This window comes from Leucopleurus acutus (assembly GCF_964270905.1).
Source record: "Leucopleurus acutus genome assembly, chromosome: 17".
NCBI lineage: Eukaryota > Metazoa > Chordata > Mammalia > Artiodactyla > Delphinidae > Leucopleurus > Leucopleurus acutus.
In genome coordinates this window covers 62,585,373-62,605,185 of record NC_139159.1, presented here as the reverse complement: position 1 = coordinate 62,605,185, position 19,813 = coordinate 62,585,373, and the positions used below count along the sequence as shown (strand labels likewise).

Genomic DNA, 19,813 nt, shown 5'->3' with positions numbered 1-19,813 from the left:
TGTGTATTAATTGGAGAAAGGGAGGAATCCTGGCATCTTTTCTTTTGGAAACTTTGCTTTTTTCGTGTTCATTCTACATCTTCACTGTAGGGGGGTGGATCCAGCAAGAACAGTTTTATAGTGCATTTCAGAAGATACACTCTCCCTTCTTCCTACTTTCAATCAAATATTTTGGTAAAAGCTCTCATGTCTGCAAGACTTCCATCTGGTGAGAACTTGATCCTTTCTGCCCAGTTTCATCTTGGCTCTCTCCAGTGGTTATAGCATAATAGCTTCTCTTTGAGATTAAAACACAGAACAAAGACAGGCTCTTTTTATTAATAGTCAAATGAAAGGCTGCAGATTTGTGAATAGTCCTTTTTCCAGATAGAGAATTATTAGAGACAGGTCTTATTTTCTTCTTTTAAACTCTGTATTCTAAAATTGTACTACTATAATGGACAGTTCTTACACTTTCCTTGTCTGTAAAATGGGGATAATAGTACCTACACAATAGAAGCGTTGGGAGGATTATCATAAATACATGTGAGGTGTGTAGGCTAATAATCAATTAGGCTATTATTATTCATCTTGTGGCTTAAAAAAATAAAGCTGGCTAAAATTAAAAAGAATTCAGTGTATATAGCCTGCCAGGGTTATATAAATCACTGAACATGCTGTGACCAGAGCATTTACAAAACAGCATCTTCATGATAACCAGATTTTTTATTTTTTGCTTCTGCCCAATTTTGATATTGTTTTCTTGTAGTCCTTTTTATGAATATTAATATCAACCTTTTGTATTCAAAAATTGTTATGATTTAAATAAACAGTTTTAACTTATGTCATCATCCCTGTGCACATACCCCATTGCCAAATTGAGAAATTTAAATAGAAGTTGTTATAGACTGAATGTTTGTGTCCCTCCAAAGTCCATATGTTGAAACCCTAACCCCCAATGTGATGGTACTTAGAGATGGGGCCTTTGGGAGGTAACTAGAGTTAGATGAAACCGTGAGGATGGGGCTTTGGTCTGGTAGGATTAGAGTCCTTCTAGGAAGAGATACCAAGAGCTTGCTCGCCTTCTTTCTTCACTATGTGAAGGCATCAGGGAGAAGGCTGGCAAGCCAAGAAGAGAGCTCTCACCAGGAACCGAATGAGCCAGCACTTTGATCTTGGACTTCCCAGCCTTCAGAACTATGAGGAAGTAAACTGCTCTGGTATTTTGTTATGGCAGCCCAAGGGAAGCTCAAAATTGGAGTAGTTAGGTAGGAAGGAAGCTGATCTCTCTCATACTAAAGGGATACATTCATCATATAGGGCATTGTGACAATGAAAAGGCATTCTGTTTAATGTCTGGGGTATGGCTCTGTCCTTATTCCTGATACAGCAGATGTCTATTGAAATTTTTGTTTTATGACACCATGTGTAAAACGTTATTGTTTGTGGATGGTAGGTATTCTGAGATGTTTTGACCTTAAACAATCATGTGAGTTTAGTTGATTTTCTCTGGACAGGCACTTAATATAGTAGTCATAATTCAGCATCAGATGATTATCATCTAAGCAGAGGTCTCAGGAAAAGTTCATGCACCACAACCATAGCAAACAACATATCACAACATTTCATTTTTATATATTCTCTTGATTAGGTTGTTGAATAGAAGTAACAGGCAGTTGGAAGCTAAGACTTTTACCCCCAAGAAATCAAGTATTTCCTGCTCAATTGGCTTCATACCATCCTGCATGTCCTCAATAAAATCCCATTTTAATTTTGTAGGAAAGGTAAATTTATTAGGTACAGACCAAACACTTAGTTACTTTTTACCTATTGTGAGTAATTTCACCAGAGTATGCATCTTCTACCGTCTTGAAATGTGACCTGTAAAATGTTTTGTGAGGGCATTTGAACCATGCTGCCTCTGAAGACAGCAATATCTTTTTAAAGAGTTTTTCATTTGGTTTTGAGAAGTCCTGGAGAAAGGACAGTAACATTGCCTAATCTAAAGAAAAGTAAAACAGAAGAGAGATGCTTAGAGAGAGAGGCATTGTGGCACTGAAAGCAGATATCATGGATATTTGCTAATTACTGTTGGTAACTTAACTTTTTATGGCCTCACATGAGACACTGTTCACTTAACTTATGCTTTTGACCGCTTTATTTTGACCCGATTCCCAAGCGTCCTTTTCCCAGTGAAATGCTTGAGGAAGCAGTCTTCTCATCTTTCCATTGCTTTCTTACTCAACAGCTTTCAACTGATTTTGATTGTGAGTTTTGCTGAGAGCTTAGTGTGGCTTGATCTCTTCAGTGTAACGGACAGTTCTGTAGCAAATGCACCCTACTTTTATGCTCTTTGATCTGATATAACCTTTGACATTATGAATTTGTCTCCTGGACCTTCTGCTGCAGTTCCATAGGAGCATCTGGTTTACCTCTTGAAATGCTTCTGTTACTGAACTTCTCAAATTCTTGCATCTCTTTTTTGCTTTTTCTCTTCCTATCTTATCTATATCTTTAAACTTAACTATCATTTTTGTGAGCATGTGAATTTTGTTATGAATTAGAGAACAGAATGTACTCTGTTAGAACTTTTAGCCCCTGCTAAGTTTTTCTTTTTTAAATAAGCTTTTTGAATTATAAAAAATTAATAGAACAATATTTCAGAGAATTTGGAAAAGAGGAAAAATTATCCATCTTTTATCTTTAACGTCATGATGGTTAATAATTTGGTATATTTCCTTCTAAGTATGCTTTAACATTTTAAATTTTAGAGTGCTTTTACCTTTTGTATCTGTTTCATATTATGTTGCATATTATTGTGTTTTTGAATGCTTTTCACCATTGTTAAAGCTGTATTGTGAACTTTTTTTTTTTTTTTTTTTTTTTTGCGGTACGCGGGCCTCTCACTGTTGGGGCCCCTCCCGTTGCGGAGCACAGGCTCCGGACGCGCAGGCTCAGCGGCCATGGCTCACGGGCCTAGCCACTCCGTGGCATGTGGGATCTTCCCGGACCGGGGCACGAACCTGTGTCCCCTGCATCGGCAGGCGGACTCTCAACCACTGCGCCACTGGGGAAGCCCCTGTATTGTGAACTTTTGAAGGCGTAAATGTATCACAGCTTCTTCCTATTGTCAGACATATTAGTTAATTTCTAATTTTTTGTTATAAACAGTTTTTGATGATCACTTAAAAACATACCCCTCCCTCCAGTTATGAATTATAACCTTTTTTGCTGATTTCCAGCAGAGGAATCAGAGTTAAAGGACGTAAATATTTTTATGGTATATTGAAAAGAATGTGGGCTTGGTAGCTGGGAACATCTAGCTTTGAGCCATGGTGGTCACTTACCTATTATATGGGCAATTTACTCATGTAACAAATGGAAAAAGTAATATCTTCCTTACATATAAAGTATAGGGAGTATCTGATTTATTGATTGAAATACAGGTGCTCGGTTAGCAGAAGCTTTTCTTAGACCCAGCATTTTTCCTTAAAGGTTGTGGCTCTCAGTAGTATGTGAGAGTATCATTTAAGTGTGACCATATACTTTAACACACAAATTGGGAAACTTTAGTTCCAAACCTATGCCAAGTAATGTGGGCTTTGGACAAATATAAACTGGAGCCCAGCCACACTTGGAACATATGTCACCCTGCAATTAAACCACATCTTCACCATCATTGTGCATATTTTTTTAAAGTTACATATTTTTCAGGTGAAAAGTGACATATTTTGGTTCAAATTTATTTGATTACAAATAATGTTGAATTATAGTCTGCCCAATGGAGTAAAATTCTCCATTTAAACATAATCTTAGGGCTTCCCTAGTGGCGCAGTGGTTGAGAGTCTGCCTGCTGATGCAGGGGACACGGGCTCGTGCCCCAGTCCGGGAAGATCCCACATGCCGTGGAGCGGCTGGGCCTGTGAGCCATGGCCACTGAGCCTGCACGTCCGCAACGGGAGAGGCCACAGCAGTGAGAGGCCCGCGTACTGCAAAAACAAACAAACAAAAAACAACATAATCTTAAATATTACCTTCATTTTCCCACAATTTGTTCTTCTGAAAAAGACATAAGTAAATTAGCTACGTAACGTCGATTCATTCTTTCTAAATATAGACAGTCTTCTGCAGTGCTCATTGAGGTTTCTAATCCAGTGTTTGCAGTGTTCCAGATTGCTTTCAGGATTTTTTTTTCTCTTTCCTTGATATTAATTACTCTGGATAAACTTGCATTTATTATTATTCCTTTTGTATATCATAAGGAAAGCTATCATAGGATTCATCTGAGTTTTTTTTTTTAAGAAGGACTTACTAAAGCACCACTTGTACCAGGCAGTGTACTTGGTGCTGAGGACACAGTGGTTTTATTGTGAAAATGTAAACACAACAAGGTGATTATAGCGTAGTGGAATAATGTTATAAAAGCAGGAGCACGGTACACAAAGTAAGGGCACTTAGCCTGGACTAGGGAACCTGGAAAGTTTCCAGAAAGAAGGGGTTTCTGAGCTAAGACCTGAAAGGTGAGTAATATATGTCTAGCCTTTCCCTTGTCTGCCATGTATATTAGTACTGTTGTATTAATTCAGGCTTGTGGTCTACCCACCCTCCGGTCTTTCTATAATTAGTGTTAGTAAATAGTATTGTATCAAGAGACAGGTTATAAGAAAGCATGATCGCCATAATTGGCCCCCAACTTGCAGATCTCAACTGCACATGTATTTGTTAATAGTTTTTCTAAACCAGTTGAAAGTCCTTCATGTCCCTGGCCTATATCACAGTTTGATAGTAGTGAATTTTATATTAAAACACTTAAAATATGAACATTAAAAAAATTTATCCTTCACTTTCTGCCTTCAAATTTTGGTGTTTTCAGAGGAAAAGGCATTGAAACAATTGTGGTCATATACATTTTACATATTGAAGTGTAAGGTTGATTATGACTTTCCTAGAAGACTTCTCTACATTCCTAATAATTATTCTTAAAGCTTGTGTGCTCTAAAGGATAGTGAGTTGGTCAGTGTGTCTCAGATGATAGTTAATATGGTAGTTTGTTTTGGTTACCACTTTTACATCATTTACATATTTTTGTTTGTCGAATTTGAATTTTTCATTCTTATTATTGTATTGAAATTCCTTCTCAAAAATGGGGGGCGGAATGGTTCATTCAGTTGTAAAAATAGTAACAAAATCACTGTGTCTCAGAATAATATGTGATAATCGAACAGGGTTCCAGTGCCTGCATCAGTGTTCTGAGGAGAGTTGGGGTTTGCTCCTCAGAGAACATTGGCAGTGTTTGGAGACATTCTTTCTGTTATCACTTCGGGGAGCGCTGCTGGCATCCAGTGTGCGGGAAGCAGAGGTGCTGTGCAGTATGCTACAATGCACAGAATAGCCACCATGACAAAGAACTATCTGGCCCAGAATGTCCGCAGAAACTCTGGCCTCAGTGGAATGTGGATCTGTATATGCTAGGAATGAGAATCTAAGAATGTGGTGATTTATACAAGCAATAAAAGGAAAGTGAATAAGAATCACTGTGGCACATACCTCAAAAGTAGGTTTTATGGACTTCTTGAATAATTTGCCCCTAGTCCCCAAAGTTTTTGGTTATTTAAGAAACTTTGTCAAGTGGTGGCACAGTGCCACCAAAACGTGTGATTTAAAACTCCAATGACAATTTTTATAAATCAATAAAGTTTTTCCAGGACAAATGTAATACTTTCCAAAGAACTATTTCCAAAAATAATGAATCTTGTGGCTAAAGATGGACAAGAGTCCCAACTACCAGAGCATCATTCAAAGTAGCACTTTTTTTTTTTTTTTAAATAACACAAGTAGAGGGGCTTCCCTGGTGGCGCAGTGGTTGAGAGTCCGCCTGCCGATGCAGGGGACGGGGGTACGTTCATGCCCCGGTCCGGGAGGATCCCACATGCCGCAGAGCGGCTGGGCCTGTGAGCCATGGCCGCTGAGCCTGCGCGTCCGGAGCCTATGCTCCGCAACGGGAGGGGCCACAACAGTGAGAGGCCCGCGTACCGCAAAAATAAATAAATAAATAAACAAACAAATAAATAAAATATAAGTAAATTAAAAAATAATAATAACACAAGTAGAAGTTGCACTATTGCAGATAACCTTGTAAAAGCAGCTGTAAAGTTAATGACAAAATGCTGTGTTTGGAGAGAAAGCAGAGTACCTATATCCTTTGCTTTACAAAACTACTGTTAATATTTCGTAGTTTCAATCACATAGAACATGCAAAAGCACTTCCTAGTAAATGTGCATGTTACTAGGTACTCAGCTTCACTGTTGATGTGCACAAAAGCATTCATCCTTAGCATATATGTGATTCTTGTATGAAGGAGAAGTGCCAGGTGATTTTTTGTTCATTATGGAAAATCCATGATTCAAGAGAAGAGTTTTTATTTAACAACTATTTTGTGAGTTACATAGACTAGAAAAAGTGTGTTAGAGTACTGATAGAGTACAATTGTATTTCTGGCAAGAAAAAAGCATTGCTGCCACAGTGCCTGCCCACACACTACTTTATTTACAGGGAACAGCTTCAGTGGCTCTAGAATTCTCCTCCGCTCCTCTCCTTGTTTTTGCACCTGAACATCTATGATTGAGATGTACTTTTTAATCCATGGTGTTTTATAATTAAAGTTGCTAGCTCTCTTTCCTTTCTTATGCTTTAGTGGAGTTTTAGACTTGATGAAATAATGCTATTATGCTTTTCAATCTTAATTTAGTATGGAAGAAAATAGTGAAGATAATAAAATTGAAATTTCAATCTTTCAATACTTATCTTTAGAATGTGTTCAATGAAAAATGTGTGGGAAGAGATTAAATCTGACCCTGCTTTTCTAACCTGCCTATGAGGCGTAAAGATACCTGTATGAATCTTTGACATGAGAGTAGAGGTTACATTTTTATACCTTCTTTATAACAGTGACAGTAAAAGCTATTTTCATTCATTCCTTCAAATAATTTGCTAAAGTGGCATGTTTTAGCTAAACATGTAGTATCTTGAGTAGTTTTATAGTATTAATTTTGAGTAAAAATACCACCGTTTTTAACATTGAGATTATGATACTGGGATGAGGAAAGTGTTCCCACTTTACTAAGCCTTGATAATTTTAATTTATTAGAGGAAGAAATTGATGAGATTGCTAGACATATTAAACTACATTTAAATAGTGCAACAGGATATGAATAGCTCCAGAGCTTAATGAAGTCAAGGATTAGAATCTAGTCTATTTCATTCATATATGTAGCATCATCTGACAGTAACGAAATGCTGGCTGCTTTTCCTGATGAGAGCTACAAGTCTGAGTAAGAAGCTGCTAATTTAGTAGAAATAGAATGAGAAAAGAACCTTCTTAGATGTATAACCTGTAATTCAAGTCATCCATCTCCAGGCTCTATATTTAAACCCTGGAGGTAAATGCAAATCATCTCTGTCACTGATATACAGCAGTTTTGCTTCGTTTTTAATTTCATTAAAACTTTTATTTATATAATTAAAATTAGGATAACATTTAAAAAACTTGAAATCAGTGGTTTTCATGAGTGCAAAGGTCCATTAAATGTTCTGCAGATGATTCACGTGTGAGAGAGGTTGTTCCAGTGCTTGTTTGTCTGAACTAAAATTGTGTTGGGAGGAAAATCTAATGAAGTTTTTTGAACCTCTGCCTCTTCCTTCAAGGATTAGCCTCAGGCCTGTTTTCTGTGTGAGGAACCCACTTATGCTCTGTAGTCTAGAACTCTAGTCACTTCTTAAACTGTGATCCTTGTTATACTTCTCTCCTTCTTTTGACCATTCTTATTGTTAGGGTTTCTAGATCATAGTTTTTAGTGAAACTGACTTTGTCCCCTATTTATCTCTGGAATATTAGCACCTGAAGGCACAATAGAGACAGTTGATTCCAATTTCAAAACCTAGCAAAGAAACACATGAAGTTTTATTCATGGGGGATTTTTATCTGGTCTCTGCCTTAACTCTTTTAAAAAATGTCAGTTTTCTCACAGGGGTAATCATTGCCACTTTACTACTTGTTTATGTGATCACCGTTACCATGTGATAAGCATTAATCTAAATCATTTTTTCATTTGAGATACATTAAAAATTAGATGATTTTAAAACTGTATTTTTAAGGGCAGTTTGGTTATTTGGAGCTTTTCCTCTGCTTTATTTTATTGTATTTAATGGCAAAGCTAAACATGCCATTCAGGTCTGCTGTTTTCTCAGCCTGCAACTAGTCTTCTGTGCTGTATTATTTTGCAAAGTAAGAAGCCAGGCCTTTGATTCCCAAGCTTGATTTCCTGGTTGTTATTAACAGAGAGAGTTTGTTCATTTTAAAGGCCCAGAGAACTATATGTGATTATCCAGATATTTTCTTTAGGGAACATTAAGCATTTGAGTAGACCCAGGAATGCTGGCTGTCACCCTGCTCCTCTCTACTAGAATGTCAGCTGCAGGAACCTTTTCTGTCTTTGCCCTCTTGCTGGACAGCACCTAAGAGTCCAGCACATCATAGCTTGAAATAAATACTTGCTGTGTGAATGTATGAAGGGATGAATGTATGAATTTGCTGTTCAAGATTTTTCTTCCCCAGAATATAAGGAGGAAGCCTCTGTAAGCTGTTTGTATTGCCTTTATCTGACCATCAAAATCTATTCTGCAAGGAAGAGATATATATCTTTGGGGATAAAAGAGGGTTTTTTTTTGTTGTTAAGGTGATATTACCTGGTTTGAAAATGCTTTGAAAGATTGCAAATGGCACCTTTTTTCAAGTCTCGGCATACCCAGCTGGCTCTGTATCTGGACACTGCAGTGAGGGACAGTTTTTTTTGGCGGTTTGAGTGGGGGGTGAACAATCTGAAACAAGTTCAGGGAAAGTAAAACAAAGATAGCCTTTTCGTAGATAGTTATTTATGCTTCCCTAGATATTTATTTATTTATTTATAGTTGTGCAGTGTATTTCTGTCAGTGCAGCCCGTAGAGGTTAATTCTATTTCAAACGTCTGGCAGGATCCTGCCTGCCAATTGCGGAAGAGAATTATTTGGTCTGTTTTGTAGCCTTCCAGCATCTTTCTGTAATACTTTTCTTGCCTTTCAATGATTTTTATTTCTCGCCTGTATGCTCTATTTCATCGTCCTCTCTAATCCAAGAGGTCCGCTATAGAAAAGCATCTTTAGGAACCTCAGATTACATAATGACAACTGATTAGACAAGTCTCAGTAATGGCTTCTAGAGATCGCTGTGTAAAAACTCCAAAAGATAACAGGATTACTGAGTTGCTTGAAGATGGTTTTTAGTGTGTGACTGTAGAACTGTATTTCAAGGTACGTTTGTAACATAGCAGGATACAATTTGTGCTAAGTGTATTTTTATAACATAACATTTTTGTTAGAGACCAGCTTTCCCCCAAAATGTGTATTCTTCTCAAATGGAGAAAGGTTACCTCTCTGTTGGGCTCACCACTCCTTGCCTTTAGAACAGTCTTAGCTTACTAGCTCCGGTCATATCACCTGGTCGGTCAAGGAGCATATTTTCTCTTGGGAATTACTAATCGAAATCACAGAGTTGTTTAGATGAAGCCTCCATCCAGCTTCCCACATGATGGACTTCCTGGTCTTGGTAGGACAAGGGTAAAAGTGACAATCTGTTGGGTGTCCTGCTGGGGTTTCCTTGGGACCTTTGGCCTGTCATTTTTACTCTCCCTGAATGGTGTGTCTTTGGTGATCTCAGTGCTGTCTGTGCTACTGTTCGGCTGCCCCTGAACTGAATTGATTACTGCTTCACATCTTGCCTCCTTCCCACCTTCCCCCTACATGTGCACAGAGGAGTGGAAGTTCCCTGAGAGCCAAGACCACATTTGGCTTGTTCTCTATTGCATCTCAGTGCTTGTTACTCTTTTTTGGATCTTAGCCCTTTTGAGAATTGAGTGAAAGCTTCACACCGTCTCTCCACAAAGTGCATATTTGTATGGTTTTGGGAAAAGGAGATTGTAACAGGAAAAGTAACATGGCCTCATTAAAAACAAGCCACAAGGATCAAGCCTCAGATTTATTGTGGTGGCTGTGTGGGTTTCTGCTTGTTCTTTTTCTCAGCATAGACCTCTTTATTCCTTACCCCATAAAAATAAGTTTGCATGAAGCTGAGTGTGTAGGGGAAGAGATGGGGGTAAGAAAGGGTTGGATGGAGAGAGTGGTTACAAGTCCTTTTGTTTCTATGATATAAATAATCCATAGGAAATTATTTGCTCTTCCTAGCCTTTTCTTTTCTTTAACTCCTGTCACTTTCCATTCTTGCCAGCTTTCCCTTTGCGTTGCAGTTAAGGATACTCTTAAAAGACTCGTGTCCTTCAAGCTTTCTTCTTATAGCATCTTTAATACTGATTTTCTAATCCAAATTTTCCTGATGTTTGAAGGTAAAGGGCACTATCTTTGGACAGTTGAGGCTGCAGGAGTGGATCACCCTACTAAGTGATAGGTGGAACATTAGAAAGCTGTTTGCTATATTGAACTGAGTTTAGCTCCGTCACTTGGGTGGGCAGTATTTCCAGTAACCTTTACTCAGTCAGTGCCTTGTGTAAGGTGGCACTGCTGCTCACTCTTCCTTCCCATTTCCACCCGTATTCTCAGTATGGTTTCTAAAGTCACCTGTTGGGGAGGGGGCAGGGAGCTTATTTCCTTTATTTGGAAGAGTTACAAATGCAATCAGGAGATAGAAACTTATATAGCACAATGCAACTATATTATATACCCAGTAATAATAGAACACCCAAGATTACCTTTTCTCGAAATCTAATTTCTGTAGCTTGTCTCTTTCTTTATTGACTCTGTTCCTTATTGTACTGAAAATAAGTAGCTTATAGTTTTAGTGTCTAAGAAGTATATTTTCCTTTTGTAATCCTTTTTCACGGTAGACTGTTTTTTGATCATATTCATATTTGTACATAAACTTTCCTTTGACTCAGATAAACACCATAACCTCTAGATTATAAATAGCATTTCTGAATGATAGGTGATGGTGAAAGCCCACTGAGGTCTTCTTGAGGTTATTCAGTGCACCAAGCTCTTGTTGCTAAGGCTTTCATTTATCCTCTTTACTACTTCATGAAGTCGATACTGTTTTTATTCCCATCTTACAGTGGCAGACGCCTAGGCTGAGACAGTTTGTCATAGGTCACACAACTAATATGTGTTAAAGATGGTGTCTTAGTGAGCTTGGGCTGCTGTAACAAAATACCATAGACTGGATGGTTTAAACAATTGGATGGTTTAAACAACAGGAATTTATTTTTCAGTTTTGGAGACTGGAAGTTCAACATCAAGGTGCCAGCAGGGTTGATGTCTAGTGAAGGCTGTCTCCTTGGGTTGTGGCTACCTTCTCACTGTGTCTTCACACAGCCTGATTACTCAGTACTGCCTATGGATGGAGAGAGGAAGCAAGCTCTGAGGTGTCTCTACTTATAAAGGCACATACTCCATTGTGAGGGCCCTACTCTCATGACCTCAACTAAAACTAATTACTTCCCAAAGACCCTATCCCCAGATATCATCACATTGGGGGTCAAGCTTTTAACCTAAGAATTTGGGGTGGGTCACAGTTCAGTCCATAGCAGATGGTATTCAGACCAGGTTGGCTACTTCAGATTCTTCTGGATAGTCTGGTACCATATTCTGTTCTCTGCTCCCACAGTTTAGGAGCTCTGGTATCCAGATTATTTGGTGACCATGTTAAATGTAATAAGTTGGCCAGCAAAAGAAAATGCTGTTGATACTTGTGTACGTACTCCTATAATATTGTATGTATTGCACACTTCTTTTGCCGAAAACCATGGAAAATAAGGGTAAGAATAAATAAGAAAACAAAAATCATCTATGATCCCACTCCCCGGAGAACTGTTGCCATTACCATTTTAGCATATTTCTTTCTAGTTTTTCTCTTTTGGAGGAGGGAGCAACCTAGGTTACTCACATATTCTGTTTTTTTTCTTCCTCTTGGCATCTCACGAGCATTTTCCCAGTTCAAATTTTTAGAAACATTCTAAATGATTTTTGCCTTGGAGAAAACAGATTTGAGAGCTACTAAGAAAGTAGAGGACTATATGAGCTGAGTGTGGGAGAAGGTGGACAAGATTGATGACTCAGGGCCTCTCACTGAGGGAGAAAACAGAGTTAGTAGGCATGGAGGGTGGGATTGATAAAGTCAGTGTATACTTTTACCGAGTGCATTACCTATGGAACTCATGCCGAAAAATGCTCGTTAAGCAAACAGCCATCTGGACTGGAGGTAAGTTTTAAAAATTGCCATCATCATATGGTTGGAAGTTGAAATCACTATTTTCTAGGTGGGGAAGTTAAGGTTCAGAGAGATAAATGTGTTAATTGACCACCAACTCCTATTGAAGAGGGGGTACCTTTAAAGCTCATGTCACTATAACTTTTATCAGGCTCCCAGCACAGGTGATACTCAGTAAACGGTTTCAGAATGAACAGTATTGCTTGTATGCTGCAAACAGTTCTTCCAAAAAGTGATCATTTGTTCTCTATTTTGAGTATTTAGTGCTCACTACTGATGCATCCCATTCTATGTTTTGAACAGCCTGAGTCTGATAGGTAGTTTCTTATGGGATGAAACTATTAATTCATTTTGGTAGCCCTTTCTTCTTTTATTCCCCTGCTGCTGCTGCTGCTGCTTCTGCTGCTGCTTGTAACTTGTACAAACTGTTTTCTGTTTTAAGACTCATGAGCCATTCTCTCCTTGTTTTCCTTTAAAAACCTAGATTTATAAAAAAGGTAAATAAGTTGTGATTGTTCTATTAGAGAAATGCTTTTGCTTCTCAAAAAACTGTACAATAGTTTTCCTTTGAGACCCCACATGAAAATTTCATTTTAGGCTTAAGAACTAGATAAAAGCCTTACCTACTTTGGGATCTTATGTTTTTCTCCCTTTGGATAATATAAATTACCATGTTTCCCTTTTTGATTTGATTGCCAGAGCCCAGAACTAAATTTGTGTGTTTTAACCAAAATATCTATGGCTTGCTTCACTTTGTTCAGGTCTCTGCCTCACCTTCAGTTTCCACCTTCTTTAATCTAATTTATACTTTCCCTAGATGTGATTTTACTGGTTATGCTTTTTAATGCAAGCTACTTCATGTCCTTTGTGAACATGGTAAGATGGAGATGGATTGATTTATCGATCTATAATTTCCTAATAATTGTGACCATCCTCTAGTACATTAACAACAATTAGGTTTCTGAAATATTTCTTATAGTACCTAACTTTGTGCCAGCATTAAACAAGTACTTGAAATATAGCTGTAAATATGACAGGGGCATTACCTGTCCTCATGAAAGAGCATGAAATATATATTTTTCTAAACCCAAAGATTCTCATTTGGTCTTCTAACATACTGTGCTCCTAATTGTAGCAAGTGGTAGCAGTAGTCAGTAGGTTATTCTTTAAGTGAGAATTCTTCATGGTGATAGGTAAGGAAAGGGGGTCTATATCCCCTTGCTCCCATCAAAGTGAATTTACTTTGTTTGTGTAAATGGATCTCAAATGACATACAATTAACTTAGTTGCTGTTCTCTGTCATTCACTTACGTGCATCTGTTTTCATGACCAAGGACATAAATGTATATATATATTTTAAAAATTCTCGTAACCTCAAAGAAATAGGATTTCTTGGCTGTGTTTCATGATTTGATTAAGAAGATACAATATGAATTTGTTGCAGGATATACACAGTATTTTCTGTGAAGAATCCAGTTTATTTCATAGGAGACTTCTTGGGATACATTAAAACCTCTAAAAAACCCTGATTTCCAATAATTTTCAAAGCTCTTACTAGTTTTAAAAGATACAGTAGCACACACATCCTCTTCCCTTATTCCCAGCTTAGCATACAGAAGAAATTACTTGTCAGAATTCATAAACACTTTAAAGAAGAAATTAAACCACCCAGGACAAATGAACACTTTAAAAAATATTTCCGGTAAGATTAAGAAAGGCAGTATTTTTGTTATTTCTTTTTAAATAGAACAGGTTAATATCTAGGTAGAGTAGAATTTATATTGGACTGTATATTTCTCTATATTGTGAGAAATTGAACTCTTACCATAGTTCTTAAACAGTCCCAGCGTGGCCTTAATAACAGGTGTATTAATTGGGGGATTAAAAAAAGGATGAATACGTAATGCAGACTGGGTGAAGAGAATATGAAAGTTTTAAGAAATATGTACTCTATAGTTCTCTCTACCCGAAGTAGACTCTTATTTAATTCTTTTTTCAAATGCACATTCTGTTTGCTTAAATCTACATCTGCTCCTAGCTTTGAGCATTGCCTGAAACGTATGTGTGGCTTGGCAGAAAATATGATATGAAGAGGAAAGCACAGAATAGTTTGTCTTATTAAATAATGTGGCAGAGCCTTCACAGTTCATAGTCTGTCCGCGCTCACCGTGTCTCATGGTGCTGCTGGGAAGGAGGGTTGTGATAAGTTTCTTAAAAGCCCTCCTTAGGTTAGCCCTAATGCTAGAACAGATATATTTTGATGTATTCCACTTTCCTGTCATATTTGTTGTTATCATTAATTTGTTTCAGAATTGTGGGGTTTTGTTTGTTTGTTTGCTTTTAAAGCCCTTTGCATCTCTTGGTTGAGCTTAGTTTGTTTCTTTGTTTCAAAGAGCATGTACAAGTACATCTGGTCTCTCTTTGTTCCTTTTCTTGATCTGTTTGTGCAGGTCATCTTTGATCTGGTCCAGTGCTTAGTTTCAAATAGTAACATAGAATGCAGTGTTTTAGGAGTTTGATTACATGTTTGTGATAATTTCAACTTTGACATTTAAAAATCTTTGAAGGTGGTTTTATCACTTAAAATCTTACTGGTAGTGCTAAATTACTAGTTAATTTAGTGATCAAACATGCACAAGCTGTGGTTTCTGAAAACCTAGAAATTGTGTATTTCTGCTCTATCTCTGTTATGCTTTATTGATTCAGAAATAATTCACTCTACACTTTACTAATAAAGAAGAGATGAGATTCTGTAAATGGATGGTTGCCTGGGCTTCGGAGTCAGAAAGTCTAAAGTCCAATTGAGTCCTGCCACTTTACAAGCTGTGGTAAACAGCTTTTCTAAAAGGATTTCGGTGATTAGCTCATTAGAGTTATTGTAAGGAATAAAGTCAGATAACATATGCAGACCACATAGCAGGCAGTGTGACATATAAGTGCTCACTAAGTGCTGGTTTCTTTCCTGGTGCTTAGTCTTGTCCTTTTCCTCCAGACTATATCTATGTATATTTTTAATAAGATTTTATTATAATATATTTTTAAATGATTTGGATTTGTTTGATACAGTATCAAAGTAGTCAAATAAGACAATAGATCCATTGAATTGTTTTTAATTTTTAAAATTTAAATTAGTTTATTACTTGGTCCTTTAATTGTTCCCCAATAAGACATCTCTAACACCTCCCCCTCCCCGCGCGCGTGTGCGCGTGCAATCTGCCAGACAGATAGTTTTAAAGTATGCTTCAGCTTCAGTTTTCTACTTTCAGCTCATCCCAGCCTGGCCAACTGTGGTAATTCTTTGTTCCTGTTTTTTGGCAATAAATTGCATTTCATGAGGACTCACTTAAAATAATAAAATAAAGATGGTTTTTAAAATGAAGGTGAGGAATTGGAGGTGAAAAGAATGCTGATTAATTATTGTGCTGAACTGAAAAGCTTCGAATTCAGTGTCCTTCCCGGTGATCTTAAGGAGAACTCATATCTCAAACTCTTGTTCGATTGTTTGCCAGCGTGTGAGTCCAGATACAGCATTTAAATATAAGGCAGCATAGTATTTTCAGTGTTTTCATATTTGGAGATAAAACGGGAGAAAGCCCAACAAATGTGGTAGATTTTTGAAAGCAATAGTTATTGGGCAGCCTGCCTCAGTTAAGACTGTTTAGCTCTAGGCAGTTTAAAATTGACTGTTTTGCAAAGGAGGGTATCTGGAAAAAGTGAATGTGAATACACTGGTGCCAGATTGCGGGCAGTTCCTCAGTGTTGTAAACCAGGCTCTCCTTTGCTTGGGAGCGGCTTAAGCAATGAAGGTAATTGTAGAGGTTGAAGAGATTTATAAAACTTCACCTCATTTTTATAATCCTTCCAAATTTTGTAGCACCACCTCAATTGCATCTAAGTGTAGCTTTTGTATTAGTAATTTGAGTTGGCTTGGTAGTAACTACCAATTTGTCTTTGAAATTCATTTGCTGTTCACTGTTTCTCCTCAGTCAGTCGGCAGGGGGTTTGCTTTTTAAACTAACAACGTTTAAAATGTTCTTTCCTAAACTTCTCACTACACAATTCTGAGCCTTTCTATTGAATATTATCATATTTTAAAGTAATCCCCCTCTCCCCAAAAGTTTTCCCTTGCTATTCATCTTTGGAAAGTTCTCCAGAAATATTTAGCCATTAACTCAGAAGTTAATATCGTTGGTTGAAATTGCCACTTGGGCTTCTGTTAAATACGAGAACTTTAGAACAAAAATGAAAGCGTCTCTAACCCTGAGCCAACTCGTCAGAGTTGCCAGTAAATGCTTGTCTCTTATTTCATTGATCTGCATTAACTCAACTATAGGGAGGTGTGGCACTTTAATATCAAGGAACTTTGGTTTTCTTTTCCTTCTCCTTTCTCTTTTGTTTCTGTTGCTGTAATTCTCTTCCTTCTGAGAGATAGGAGTGAACCTTATCTGTCTAGCCACATCTTTTCTACCCTTCTTTTAAAACTCCAGCGGCGGGTGGTGGCAGGGAGAGGGTAAGTGAGGATGGCTGGGAATGAGAAGGAAATAGCACCAGCCCCTACTCCCCAGAGCCTGCGGGCTGGGACACACGTCCGTCCTCACAGTCCTTTCCAGATAGCATGAGCCCTTCCCCTTTCTGTTTACCCGGTGTCCTAGCTAAACTGGGTCTCTTGTTTGTGTCTCACCTGCCCACCCCCAGTATCCCTCCCCTCCACCTCCAGCATAACTCCTGAGAGGGACTAGACTAGCAGAGCCACTAAAGCAGTGGCATTTGCCTGGGAGATTAGAATCTGGAATGATCGTTCCTTATTTCCTGTGTAAAGTTTACTGGCATGTCACTGTATCACGACTTTTTTTTCCGTGTCAGAGGGTAAATGGGTGTCAGCCGGTGTGGCAGCTCAGTTCAGTTGATTGATGGGCGTGTTGGGAGCACAGTTTTGAGACAGTTTAGTGGGACAGTCTGCTGTGCATTTCTTATCCCCACGTAGGTTTACCGGGAAGCTTTTTAGGGTTTTATTTTGTACTTTTTGAGAACTTGGGTTGGAGGAGGAGGAAAAACTGTGAAAGGAGACAAGGGTCACATGTCTGTGTTAACATTAGAACAAGGACATAGACCTAAAACACTGCAGAGGTAAAAATTCACATGGCTGTTTCTGAGTTGTCTCTTGATTGCATATAATAGAACAAATATGACTTCCTTAAAAAATTTTTTTTAATTAAATTGAAGTAACCTCTTTAAACCGTGCATTTAATGGAGCCTCATATGTATAGTTCCAGCGAGGACTGGGCCTCAGTGCACCCCAACTTCACTTTGGAGCTCTAGCACCCTTACCCTCACCTTTTCAGGGATCACTTGTAGTCTTTTTAGTTAGATCCTTTCTTTCTCTGATACCTCCAAGAGGACATGCATTTAAAAAAAAAAAAGTTGTGTTTTTTTAATTTAAAAAATTGGGGTGGTAGGTCTAAACCTAGATGAAGAATGACCTGAAATTTCACATATTTTTTTGTGTGTGTAATAGTGAAATTCCAGTTCATTGTAGATTTTTCAAAAGCAATTTTATTAACTCACCTGTCATTGGTCTTAACCCTTAGATTTGTATTTTCATCCTATGAAAACTCTTATGACCTTAAAAATAAATTTTTATTAAAGCCTCGTAAAATCTTGTATGTCATGATTTTCTAAGCTGTAGAAGAGGAAAATAGAAGTGCTCCCCCCACCTCCAGCCTTACCCGTAATATAGAGGTTTATTTCTTCATCCCTCAATCCCCAGAAATAAATACATTTGGCATTTATTACAATGGTATCTCCGAGGGCGACAGGCTTCATTCATAGGCTTATAGTCTTTAGTCTCTTCTCTAGCTGAGAGAAACACTTCATTTTCCTCCTTATCGTTACCAAGGGGCTGTAAGATAGGTAAGACTCTGGATGAAGAAGGAATCTGGAGGTTTGCTACTGATTGTAAAGTTTTCTACTTCATGCATCCTGAAAATGCTATTATAAAATCTGTTGTATTCAGGCTGTTTGACAGTAAGATTACAGAATATTTTTCATAGGAAAGCACTTTTATTTTAATTATTAATGCATGCTACCTGCTTTAGTTTATAGAAGAATCATTACTTGTAATTAGCATATCCAGTGAACAGTGTGGAATCGTAGCATTTTGACTGGGATGAGCTCTCAGATCTTTTTGGAGATGGGAAAACTGAGCATCAGAGAAGGACAGCGAGATGCCCCACGGCAGAAATCTCAGAGCCGACATGAGAACCTAGATCACTAGACTCCGGGTCTTTTCTTCTTTTCTACTACTGCCAGTTGGTAGAATCTGTCTTCTGCTTATATTATAGCTAAATTGTACATTGACAGATGTTTTAGAAGTACCAGTTTTAAAAAACTCATCCTATAAAATCGTGTTTGTACTGTCAGTTGCGGTAATTGCTCCCCATCTCCTCTTTCCTATCCTTTTAAAATAAATAATTAAATTTAGTTCTGGCTCCTGTTTCACTGGTGATATTAGAATTTTTCATTCATAAGTTACATTTGATTAAATTTTACTAGCCAAATCAGTGATTTTACTTTAAAAGAGTTATGAAATTTTAAAGCAGAAAGAAACAATAGCAATGGTTCTATCCCAGTTTTATGTGGTTGATAGGAATCTGTTAAACTGGCTAGGAAGGGGGATATCTTATATGCTAGAAGCGAAAAAATTAAGATAAAAGGTAATTGATTCAAGATTACCATGTTAATTTTATACTGCTTCTTCTTGAAGCCTTCATATTGTATATGAAAAGAAAACTTCAAAAAACACATAATTCTTGAGTAGTTGATGAGTTGGCTGCCATCTTTTATCATAAGAAATATAACCTTCCTTGGAATAAGCAGATTTATACTTTCTTTACCTAGTAACAAATGTTGAAAAGACCGTGTCCATCTGGGGAAGGTTCTTCTATACTTTATGATTCTGAATTTTGTTTGCTTTGTAAAACTGTAGTGCTATAACCAAGGAAATGACAGACATTTAACTTTACTTTTGCTAAAACCTGATTAAGAGTTTTGAAAATGAAATGGTTAGATTTTGAGTTAAGCAAATATGTTTACTCAACACAGTCATGCATTTTTATTGTAATAGAAATAGCTTGAATATTATATTAACTATAAAATTTTCTCCTGTTTTACATATTTGCTACTCATTATTGGGCTATATTGCTTTTCAGAATACATTATTATAGTGTCTGCACCCATTTTTCTAGTAATACAGCTTCGAGTTAATAATATACGTTATAGTCATTAATTTGACATGTAAAAGTCATCCAACTGTTTCATTCTGTACATGGTGATTAAAATATAACTATTCTAATGAAAAAAAATACTGTTGATTGCTTAACACAAAGGAACACACAGACAAGAAAAAAGAATTCTTTTCTAAATTTAGCACATGCAGCAGGGGGCACCAGTTGAAGGCAAAAATGAATTCTTCTATTTTTAATCAGCTACAGCTTGTGTCCTGTTCATACTTAAATAATGTGGTA

General features: G+C 37.4%; 1 protein-coding gene across 2 annotated transcripts in view; it reads left to right on the top strand.

The window, feature by feature from the left end:
- Positions 1-19,813, top strand: part of EIF3H (eukaryotic translation initiation factor 3 subunit H) — an 87,165-nt gene that overhangs the window by 52,041 nt on the left and 15,311 nt on the right. The gene's annotated exons all lie outside the window — the stretch shown is intronic.